Genomic DNA, 10,963 nt, shown 5'->3' with positions numbered 1-10,963 from the left:
GCCAGAGCACCACTTCTGGTTTTCTGGTGGTTCACTGAAGATAGTCTCACAGACTTTCTTGCCCAAGCTAACTTTGAACTGTGATCCTCAGATCTCAGCCTCCTGAGTAGATAGGATGAGAGTTGTGAGCCACTGGCATCTCCCAGATTCAGCTACTTGCTCTACCACTTGAGCCATGGCCCACTTCCAGTTGGAGGTTGGAGATGAGACTCTCATGGGACTTTCCTGCCTTGGCTGGGAAATAAGATCCTCTGGATCACAATCTCCCAAGTATCCAGGATGACAGGTGTGAGCCACCAGCACAGGGATTATGTTCTCTCATTCTTTAGAATTTCCACCTAGTCCTCCTCTAGATAGTACCACCTAGACACTCTTTAATCTCCCTCAGGGACAGCAAAGTGAGGCTCGGAATCTGGGTAGGACCATGGGCATTAAAGGGCTCCTTCACATCACTACCCGTCTCTAAGCTCCCATCCACCTCCTCTGGATGGCCTGGTCATCTGGGACAGATCAGATCCACTAGGAAATCTGGTGGATGTCCTGTATCCCCCGCACCTACCAACTGGTACCTGAGGATTTCTGGAGCCAGCTACTCCATATCCATGTGGAAGACATTAAGAGGTTTGCTGATAACCAGGTCCAGGGTTGCCCAGGGAAGAAGGAGTGTCCAAATCCCATATGTCAAAGGAGACACAAAGCATGGATGGATCTACTAAGAGCTACAGGGCATGGCCATCCACCTGTCATCCAGGTCCCTTGGAGTGCTGTTATATGTTGACAGTCCTGGTGCTTGACCTTGGGGCCCAGGCACTGTCCCAGAGCTACTTTTCCTCGAGGCAAGTGCTCTTCCACCTGAGCCATGGTGCCACTTCCGGCTTTTTCTGTGTATGCAGGACCTAGGAATCAAACTCAGGGTTTCCTGCATGTTAGGTGAGCTCATTACTGCTAAGACACAATCCCAACCCTGGATAGCTGTTCTTCTGTGACACGTTGGGCCTGTCTCGGGAAAGACCTGCACATCTTTTTTTTTGGGGGGGGGTCCGCTTGTGGGGCCTGAAATCTGGGCCTGGGCGCTGTCCCTTTAGCTCTTCAGCTCAAGGCTAGTGCTCTACCATATGCGCCACGGAGCCACTTCCGGCTTTTTTTCTTTTTGCTTATGTGGTGCTGAGGAATCGAACCCAGGGCCTCATGCATGCAAGGCAAGCACTCTACCACTGAGCCACTTTCCCAGCCCAAGACCTGCACATCTTTACTGAGTTTTTCATCACTAGCTCTGGTTGGAAATGAACATGCTCAGCTATGTTGTCCTTTATCTACCGCATTTTTGCTCTCTGTGCTTCCTGTCAGATCCTCCTTGTTAAGCAAGACCCCCTTTCAAGTGTTGCCTCTAAGAAGCCTGCTCCAATCACCCCGGCAGAGAGGGATCTTCTCTGCTCTGCAGGCTGCTGGCCTTGTCAAGCTTGGCCTACCAGCTGGTGTGTGTTCAGAGAGCACAATGTGGAAGGTCTGGCTTTTACCACCCAATTTCTGAAGGCTCTGATACACTACCCAGAGACCAGTACTGTATCACACTTCAGAAGAGAGCACTCAAGGCTCAGGCAGTCTGGGGGCAACACATGGGACCATTTCTTCATGTAGGCTTGAACTGAGGATCTGGGAGCTGTCTCTCTGAGTTTTTGTGCTCAATGCTGGTGCTCTATCACTTGAGGCACAGCTCCACTTCTAACTTTTTGGTGATTCCATGGAGAGTAGAGTCTCACTGGCTTTCCAGCTTATGGCTGGCTTCGATCTTTGATCCTCAGATATCTGCCTCCTGAGTAGCCAGGATGTCAGGCATGAGCCTGAGCCAGAGGTGACAGGCACCAGAGCCTTTCTTTTGAGCTTCTGTTTATCTCATGTCAACTAGAAAGCCCTAGTTAAAATAGTCATTTTACAGGTGATCAAGTTCCTCTCCTAGGTCAGTTAGTCCAAGGAGATAAAGTGTCTTTGAAAAAGGCTACTCTGAGTTGGCCTAGGTGAGTGTGTGTGTGAGAGTATGAGTTTCAGGGATAGTTACTCCCATGTCTGCAGTGCCTCATCCTTCCAGTGGTGAGTAAATCCAGGATCCCCATCCCAAGGAGGGAAGGTAGGGGATGGTACTTAAGGTCATACCAAGAGGGATGATCTGATTTCTATCCTGTAGTTCAATCTGGGGGAGAGAAAATAAGACAGAAGGAGAGGTTTAGAGGAACATCAAGGGAAGCCCCTTACAAGTACCAGAGAGAAGACTGAATCCATGGTAGTAACATAACAGGTGCCCACTATTCATTTATTTTATTTTTTGTGAGTCCTAGGGCTGGGATTCAGGGCCTCGGTGTCATCCCTGAGCTTCTTTTACTCAAGGCTGAGGCTCTACCACTTGAGCCACAGCACCACATCTGACTTTTTTCTGGTGCGGGGGAGGTGGTTTATGGGAGATAAGAATATCACAGACTCTCCTGCCTAGGCTGGCTCTGAGTCACAACCATTAGACCTCAGCCAGGATGAGCAAGAGCCACCAGCACCTGTTCACCACCATCCATTTATAATCCCCTAGGGCCAGTCCTAGGCCACCCACACTGCACCCTCCATGTTGTGGGAATCAGACATGGGTGGGTTTGATACTTCAACAGCCTACCTACCTTTGAACATTTTTCTGGGTCAGTCTGATAGTGGCTTCCTTCTTATCCACAGCAATGACTTGGCTCTGACACAAGAACAAATGTCCCCCAGGAGGTGTCAGGCCTGGGGTCTTTCCTCTGTACACCACCCCCTCTCCCCAAAATGACACAAAGCGAAAGTAGACATAGAGTGAATTCATTTTCTGATAATCAGTGTCTGGCCTGATATGTGGTGGTGAGGATCAGAGGCCCAGGATAGTGCTGTGCGGTTGGACAACGTGATGTCTCCTCATCCACTTTCCTTAGAAGAGAGTAGTGGAGAAGGACTCATCAGACAGATTGACAATGAATAACCATCATGGTCTAGCCCGGGCACAGAGGGGCTTACCTCAGGGAGCTAGTTCAACAGGCTGAGCAAGACAGCTCCTGACCCACAGCTCACCTCCAGAATGAGAGGGCCACCTTGGGTCCCAGCCACATGGGGACACTAATCCACCTCCTGCAGCACCCATTCAACAAGTTCCTATAAGAGAGAGAGAGAGAGAGAGAGAGAGAGAGAGAGAGAGAGAGAGAGAGAGAGAGAGAGAGAGAGAGAGAGAGAGAGAGAGAGAGAGAGAGAGAGAGAGAGAGAGAGAGAGAGAGAGTGAGAGACAGACACAGAGACAGACACAGAGACAGAGACAGAGACAGAGACAGAGACAGAGACAGAGACAGAGACAAGAAGACAGACAGACAGACAGACAGACAGAGAGGGGGAGATTCTTATCTCCAAAGAACTACAAGAAAACCGGGAATGGTGCTGTGGTACAAGTGGTAGAATGCTAGACTTGATCTGAGGGGCTTGGGGACAGCATCCAGGCCCAGATTTCAAGCCCCATGACTGACAAGAAGTGGACTTCCTACCACAAGGAGTGGACTGATTAGCATCCATAGTCTTAGGGAGCATGGCAGAGAAGTCCTGCCAAGCTTCCTGTAAGCTGGGGGCCATGAGTAGGCCATCCAGCTTCTCCATTCCTCGTTTTCCCCAGATGCAAAACTTAACACAGTGAAGGATCCCTTTCCTCATGGGGATAGGGTAAGGATGAAAGAGAGCCATGTTTTGTTTCATAATCCATACATGATAAATAACAGGCCCCATCTGAGCCTTTTCCAGCTATCTTCCTGTCATATGCTCACAGAATTGCCAAGAACCTTCTCTGACGACCGCTCCCTCTATGCTGGCCCTGCCCAGAGATGCTCCTGTATTGATCCTTTGTTTCCTCACAACTTTCCTGTGAGGAGACTGAGGTCCGATGGTTCCAGGCCCAACCCAGAGCTTCAACTTTGGTCAAGAATCGGCTGCCATGGACTAAGAGTTTGGGATAATCCATCTAAACCATTGAGTGAGCAAGGCACAACATGTCTTCCATCCCAACTACAGATGAACACGCATGGTGGCCCATGCCTGTCACAGGAGGACCATGATCCAGCCCAGTCTGAGCATATATTGAGTCTCTAAATGCCAAAGACAGAAAGATTTAGCTCCCATGGTAGAAGACCTGACTGGAAAACCTAGGCCTTGAGTTCAAACTCTAATATACCAAAAAGAATCAGACGTCTGGTGCCAGAGGCTCATGCCTATAATTCTAGCTACTCAGAAGGCTAAAATCTGGAGATACAGGTCAAGATTTAAAATAAGGTTGGCCTCGCCCCTCAGACGTCATGATCAGAAGACCAGAGTCTGACCAATGCCAATACGCTCCATACTAACAGGGTTCACATCCATACTAAATGCTGGTCACACTCTCTGTCCCACTGGGGAGCCACCCCCTGAGGGCCCACCCCCAGGTCCTCCCAAGCTCCCTCTGCCACCACCAGGCCCAAGCGAGTAGACACTTTCAGGAAACAAAGATCCCTTGGTCTTATAATTTAATGGTGTTGAGTCCCCTTCAAGTGTCTCACCCTTCCAGGCCCCCAGACTTCAGCCACAAAGCCCATGCACCTTCCCCGCAAAGATAGTGGTTAGAAGTTACCAAAGGGCCCAGCGCTCCTTTTTACAACCCACTTCTACACACATCACTCACACACAAACATACAAACACACACACACACACACACACATACACACACACACACACACACACAAACACACACACAAGGCCGGCACTGGTGGCTCCTGTCATCCTAGTTACTCAGGAGGTTGAGGTCTGAGGATCACTTTTAAAAGCCAGCCCTTGCAGGAAAGTCTGAGAGGCTCTTATATACAGTGAACTACAGAATAGCCACAGGGGAAGCTGTGGCTAAAGTGTCAGAGCACTAGCTATGAGCACGAAAGGTCAGGAACACCACCTAGGCCTTGAGTTCAAGGTCCAGTTCTTGTACCTTCAAACACACACAGACATAGATACAGACACACACACACACACACACACACACACACACACACACACACACATACACACACACACACGGACAGCCCAAGGCTTCAGCAGTCCCTGAGAACAGAACCATGAACTCATTCCATTAGGATCACATCCCAACTCCAAGAAGGTGGCACTACTGACCTCAGACCCACTGTAGACAAAACATTGAGCCTCTCACATATCTGGAATGTCTCATAGACCAGCATGGCATTTCATACCATATACACGGCTATGCAGAAAATTTAGCCACCTCTTTTGTTGTTGTTGGTCACGGGGTTTGAACTCTGGGCCAGGTCACACTGTCCCTCAGCTTTTCAGCTAAAGGTGAGCACCCTCCCACTTAAGCCACAGCACGACTTCCTGTTCTTTGGTGGTCCATTGGACATCAAGTCTCACAGACTTTTCTGACCAAGCTGGCTCTGAACCATGGTCTTCACATCTCAGCCTTCTGAGTAGCTAGGATGACAGCTGTGAGCCACTGGCAACTTCCGTTTTAGCTACCTTCACGTACCCAGAGGAAAACCATCTCATAAGGCCACAAACTTCTTGCAACCCTTCACTTCAGAATTAGTCACCAAGCATCCTAACACATCCTTTATTGGAGAGAATACAGACACAGCAATCCCACCCCTGCAACGATTTAGCCACTGCCTGCCTGCCACAAGCCACGTCCTCTTGAAGCTGTGTCTTCAAGCTAGGGTAAACTTGGGGAGTTCATAGAAATGTCGGTACAGTGGGGCAAGCACCTTGTCTCCCAACCACAGCAACCCCCTCTTCGTCCATCCCACACATGGACCATCCTTTGCAGGCAAATGTTTTACTTACTTTCTTTTTTCAGTTGTGGGGCTTGAACCCTAGGCCTCAGTGCTATCCCTGAGCATTTCAGCTCAAGGTGAGCACTCTACTACCTATGCCACAACACAACACCACTTCTGCTTTTCTGGCAGTTCGTTGGAGATAAGAGCTTCAGAGTTTTTCCAGCCCAGGTTGGCTTTGACCCCTGATACTCAGATCTCACCTCCTGGGTACCTAGGATGACAGTCATGAGCTAGTGCCACCAGGCCAAAGATACTTTTCCATGCCTGTCATCCTATCCCCTCAGGAGACTGAGATCTGAGGACTGCAGTTGGATACCACCCTTGGCAAAAAAGTCCATGAGAACTCTTTATCTCCAATTATAAACACCTAAACAAGTTGGAAGTGGAGCTGTGGCTCAAATGGTAGAGTGCTAGCTTTGAGTATAACGACAAAGGATAGGACCCAGTCCCTAGTTTCAAGCTTTTTCTAACAAAGACCCACCCAAGAAAGGGAAGCAGGTGGGCATACGCGAGCTGAAAGCTCACACATAGTGCTCAAGACTCCCAGAACAGACCCCATCCTGCTCTGATTCTCTAGATTCTATGTCCTACATCATGGTAATCTTAGATGGAACTTACCATGCACCAAGTCAGGATGTTCAAGTACAATCGCATATTCAGGATCCCCTGACCTTATCAAAGACTCAAGATCTCTCACTGTGTTGCCTCTAAACTGGATAGGGAGGTGAGGTCTAGTTATCCAACCACAGGATGTGGGAATGAAAGGATTTCTCAGCCAAGGGACACAGACTCAAGGTCTCCAGGTCCCTCTCTCTCAGGAAGGAGAAAAGGGCTGATCTTTCTCAGGAATGTTCCTTGGTTGTGAGTATCCTCAAAGAAACAACCCTGCTCAGAAACCAGTACCTCTTGTTTTCCCACCAGCCTCTATCCAAACCGGCCCCACCTTCAGTCTGCCTTCTCTTAATCCCAGATCTGCCATCTAGACTAAAGGCTGAGCCAGCAAAGAGACCCATCTCTGCCTCTGAGAATGGCAATCACGGGGTCCTCGTGCCTCCTAGAGGAAGTCTGGGGAAACTAGGCTCCTTACTCCCACTCTCATTCCTTGGCTGCCCTGTGCTAGTGGCCAGCTTACTTCTGTCTCTGGTGGATGAAAGAAAAGGGCGGGGGTGTCAACTTCAGATTGAGCCCTCGAAAGTCCCAGTCCCCAAGAATGTACTGCACAGGCGTCCTGCAGTGGACGATAGCCAGGTGGTCAATGGTGAACCCAGTGTGCCAGGACTCTTAATAGCAGTGTGGCTGGGTCAAAGGCTCTATCACTTTTGGTCTAGGTTGTCAGGCAAAGTCATGGCTCCAATATACTGACACTCCTGACCTGTGATCGCCATCCCTCTTCATCTTCCTGCTTATCCCTTGACCCCCCCCCCAACACTCCCTCACACCAATAAATCCCTAGCCCTTGGACAGCTTGTTCTTATCTGACCAGAAAATAAACTCATTGGCACCAGAGATGATTGAAACCTGGTGACCTGCCCTGAGTCCTAGTGTCTACCGGAGGTTGCTTCCCTCTGCAGTCGGCTACCACACAGCTCCTGGATATCAGAAAGTTGCTAAGGTGTCAGTAGCTTGGTCCTACATACTGGCTTTAGGCTCTGAAATTGTCCCCACATAGATTGTGAATGGTTGGCTCCTTTGTTACTGGGACTCAGAACAAGTCTCATATATTCTCCCTTCTTCCTTCCTTTCCTCTTTTTCTCCAACCAGACTTTCCTCCTCTTTCTCTCTTTCCTTCCTTTCTCTCACTCCTGGACCTTGAACTCAGATCCTAGGTGCTGTCCCAGAGCATTTTTACTCAAGGAAAACAGACTACGGCTTGAGCTGTGGCTCCATTTCTGGTGTTTTCTTTTTGGTAGATAGTTGGAGATAAGAGTTTTACAGGCTTTCCTGCTTGGGCGTCAAGCATCCATCCTCCCGTCACAGCCTCCTATGTAGCCAGGATGACAGGAATAAAGCATTGGCATCCAGCTCAAACCAATGTTTCTTCATGTGCTGTGGAACCAGCACTGGAAACTCTCATTGTCTATGACCTCTCCAGAGCCTGGTGCACACTGTTACTCTTTGTGGATAAATAAATGAGCACCTGTCTACAAAAAATATTACAGAAAAGTACCATCCCATTCAGGTAAGCATCCTGGTGGGTGGGGCAAAGCCTGATGTAGCTTTCCCACAGTTCTCCCTTCTCCCCCTTCCCACCTTCCTGGTGCCACAGAACTTAACTGTTTTGGCTCTGAAGACAGGATCCATGGTGTGCTTGCTGGATTCTGGGGCCTCTGGGATGCCTATCTTCTCAAAGATCTCTGGCCAGCAGCTGACCACACGGTGGCACTCAATTTCCCACTCAGGAGTGAATGAGGTTGCCATGAGCTGAAGGCCAGGCTCAAGGCGTCTACTCTCCTACCCCTGGGGCCAGCCAGGATGGCCCACCACATCTGGCCCCCAAGTTTCATGTTGCAGAGAAAGGATCCTCAAGACATCTTGGGTTTCTGAATCTCCCAGATTCCAGTGCATGTGCTGAGAATCCTCTCTACACACAGCTGGCTGGCTAGGGATGGTGAGGTCACAATCTCTGCTCCCCATGACATCCTCTATTTTATGTCTAGGTGGCAGGACCCCTACCTAGAAGACCACCAAGAATCAGACTCTAAAGCTGTTTCATTTAAATGGGCTGCAGCTTGGGCCTTGTCCTACACTCTGTCACAGCAGAGCCCAGGAGGAGAGCCCCGAGCTAAGAATTTACAGGTCTTATGAAGACACACAACCAGGTGCTTTAGTACCATGTCTTGCTCTGCTCTGAAACAAGCAACAAATGGTGACTGCCTCAAGTACATTAACCCTTCACTCAACTTGGTGGTCACACTAGAGAGAGTCAGAGGAGAATCAACAGCTGCTGCATAAAAGCAATCAAGGCATGATATTCATAGCAGGAGACCATCTGGCTTTGGAATTCTGCTTGTGATACTTTGAATGTCATTGATTGTTGGCTGAAATTGTTCATCTAATTTGACCCATAATCCCAGGTGTTAGTGGAAGTGGAAATTGCCAGCTTCAAGAAAAAAAACCCTGGAAAAGGTGGTATTTTAGTTGTCCCAATCAAACTTAAAGGATTCCAAAGTTAGTGGACCCCATTTCTTCCCAGACAGCCTACATCAGGTTACAGAAACTGGCATTCAGCAAGCCCTAGCTAACTGCCATGGCCTGATACCGAGCAGGCTCCAATAGGGGGAATGCACTTGCCTACCACGGCCCAGCTGGAAAAGGCACAGGCAGGACATAGATTAGAGTCTGCAGGATTCCAGGGAGGACTTCCCAACAGTGCACTCCCCTGGGAGGTAATCCACGCCACCAGTGGGATCCCAGAACTCCCTGCCCAGATGCCCATGGACACCGTCAATGCCCTGGGTAAGATTGCCCTCTCATCGTCGGTAGTGGTGAACCATCTGCAATATCACACCGTTCACCACTTCCTAGACCCTCCTAGCTTCACAGCCCCTGCCCTACTCACCACCCTCCATCTTGTTCCCTAATTACATTTGGCCAACACATTCCCAACTCTTAATTAGCTCCAACTATACAAACGAGAGCAGACTGTCTGGCTGGAAGAGTGTGGCTGTAGTCACACTAGTCTCACAAGCCTTCAGGCTTAAGACAGAAGGTATCAACTTTGGTCTGTGGTTCCCACAGGCCTCCTAGGGGAGACCCACGCAGGCCCAGAAGCTACTGTGGGCTACAGGAAAGGGGGAAGAGAGAGGTGGAAAGGAATATCTACTGAAATCTTCCCCAAAGCAGCCATGAAACAGTGATGGTGAAAACATACTGGTCTCATACTTCGCATTGCTGAAAAAAAGAACAACAAATACACACACACACACACACACACACACACACACACACACACACACACACACACACACACACACACACACAAATCCAGAACGGTGACTGTAGACTCATCCATGCAGCACCTGCAATTTGCCAATTGATCACTCACTTGAGCACAGTCAGGCTATCTCTCTTTCTCTCTCTCTCTCTGTCTCTTTCATGCACACACACACACACACACACACACACACACAAATAGACTCACAGTAGTGCCCCTCCTGAGTTTGTTGGTTCCTCATCTAGGACAATGTACAAGCTGGACCACGGGAGTTCCCTTGTCAGAACCAGGGGCTCGACCCAAGGAAGCACCACTCTAATAATGCTGAACCACCATGCCTCTCCCTTTCTCCAGGGCCAGACGCTTTCCCTTGGGAATAAACAGCCATGACTCCCCATTCACCAAAACCCTAGGCCAGGGCTCTGGGTGAAGGAGTCCTGAGACAGGTGGCTCTTCAGAGCCTGGACTGAAAACAAGCAGGAGATCATGGTGTACCCAGAGAATTGTCTGACCAGGGGTGTGGGCAGTGTTGGGGAAATGGATGAGGTACTAAAGGCTACATACATGGATGAACTTCCTACTCCAGCCTAGATGCTTCTGGGTGACTTGGTGGATTCTTGGGGAGGATGAGGAAACCAGATGGTCCTGGAGCACCAGCAGATGGTGGCAGAGCTGGGAAATGTGATCACCCTGTGAGTGCTGTTGACAGCTGGAATGGGAAGGACCAGCAGGGTGTACCTGTGTTGTGGGGGCGTGTTCTTCCCAGACATTCACCTTCTATCTGAACCCTAGTGCCCTCACCTCCCTAGTGGGCTCTTCTGGGACCCTCCTCAGGGGAAAGTGTGACCGAGCACAAAAGACAAGGGCTCACACAGAATGGGGGGCTATCTTCTTGTTTTTTAAAATCAAGGGATAACATATGTATTTAGACATATTAGCAGCGAAAAATGTATGCTTCAACACACTTATTGGGGAAAAGTCTGAAAACATTACTACACTGAATTCAAGGGTATTTGCAGGAGACCTGACAGAGAAGTTCTCTAGAACATTTCAAGAAATTAAAAAGGGAGGGGAGGGGAAGGGAAAGGGTCAAAAGGGAAATATCCTCAGTTTAATTGACAAAGTGCAATGCTTGCTCCGACTTAATTTCTGTCTCTCCCCTGCCCCGTC

The 10,963-nt window shown here is 49.3% G+C and overlaps 1 pseudogene; it reads right to left on the bottom strand.

The window, feature by feature from the left end:
* The window catches only part of LOC138835995 (MTRF1L release factor glutamine methyltransferase-like), a 64,914-nt pseudogene extending 56,551 nt beyond the window's left edge, over positions 1 to 8,363 (bottom strand).
* Between the last annotated feature and the right edge of the window lie 2,600 nt (positions 8,364 to 10,963).

This window comes from Dipodomys merriami, unplaced genomic scaffold, assembly GCF_024711535.1.
Source record: "Dipodomys merriami isolate MVZ:Mamm:240054 unplaced genomic scaffold, mDipMer1.0.p SCAF_246, whole genome shotgun sequence".
Taxonomy (NCBI): Eukaryota; Metazoa; Chordata; class Mammalia; order Rodentia; family Heteromyidae; genus Dipodomys; species Dipodomys merriami.
Note: the sequence above shows the minus strand (reverse complement) of the source record. Positions and strands in the feature narration are given on the sequence as shown.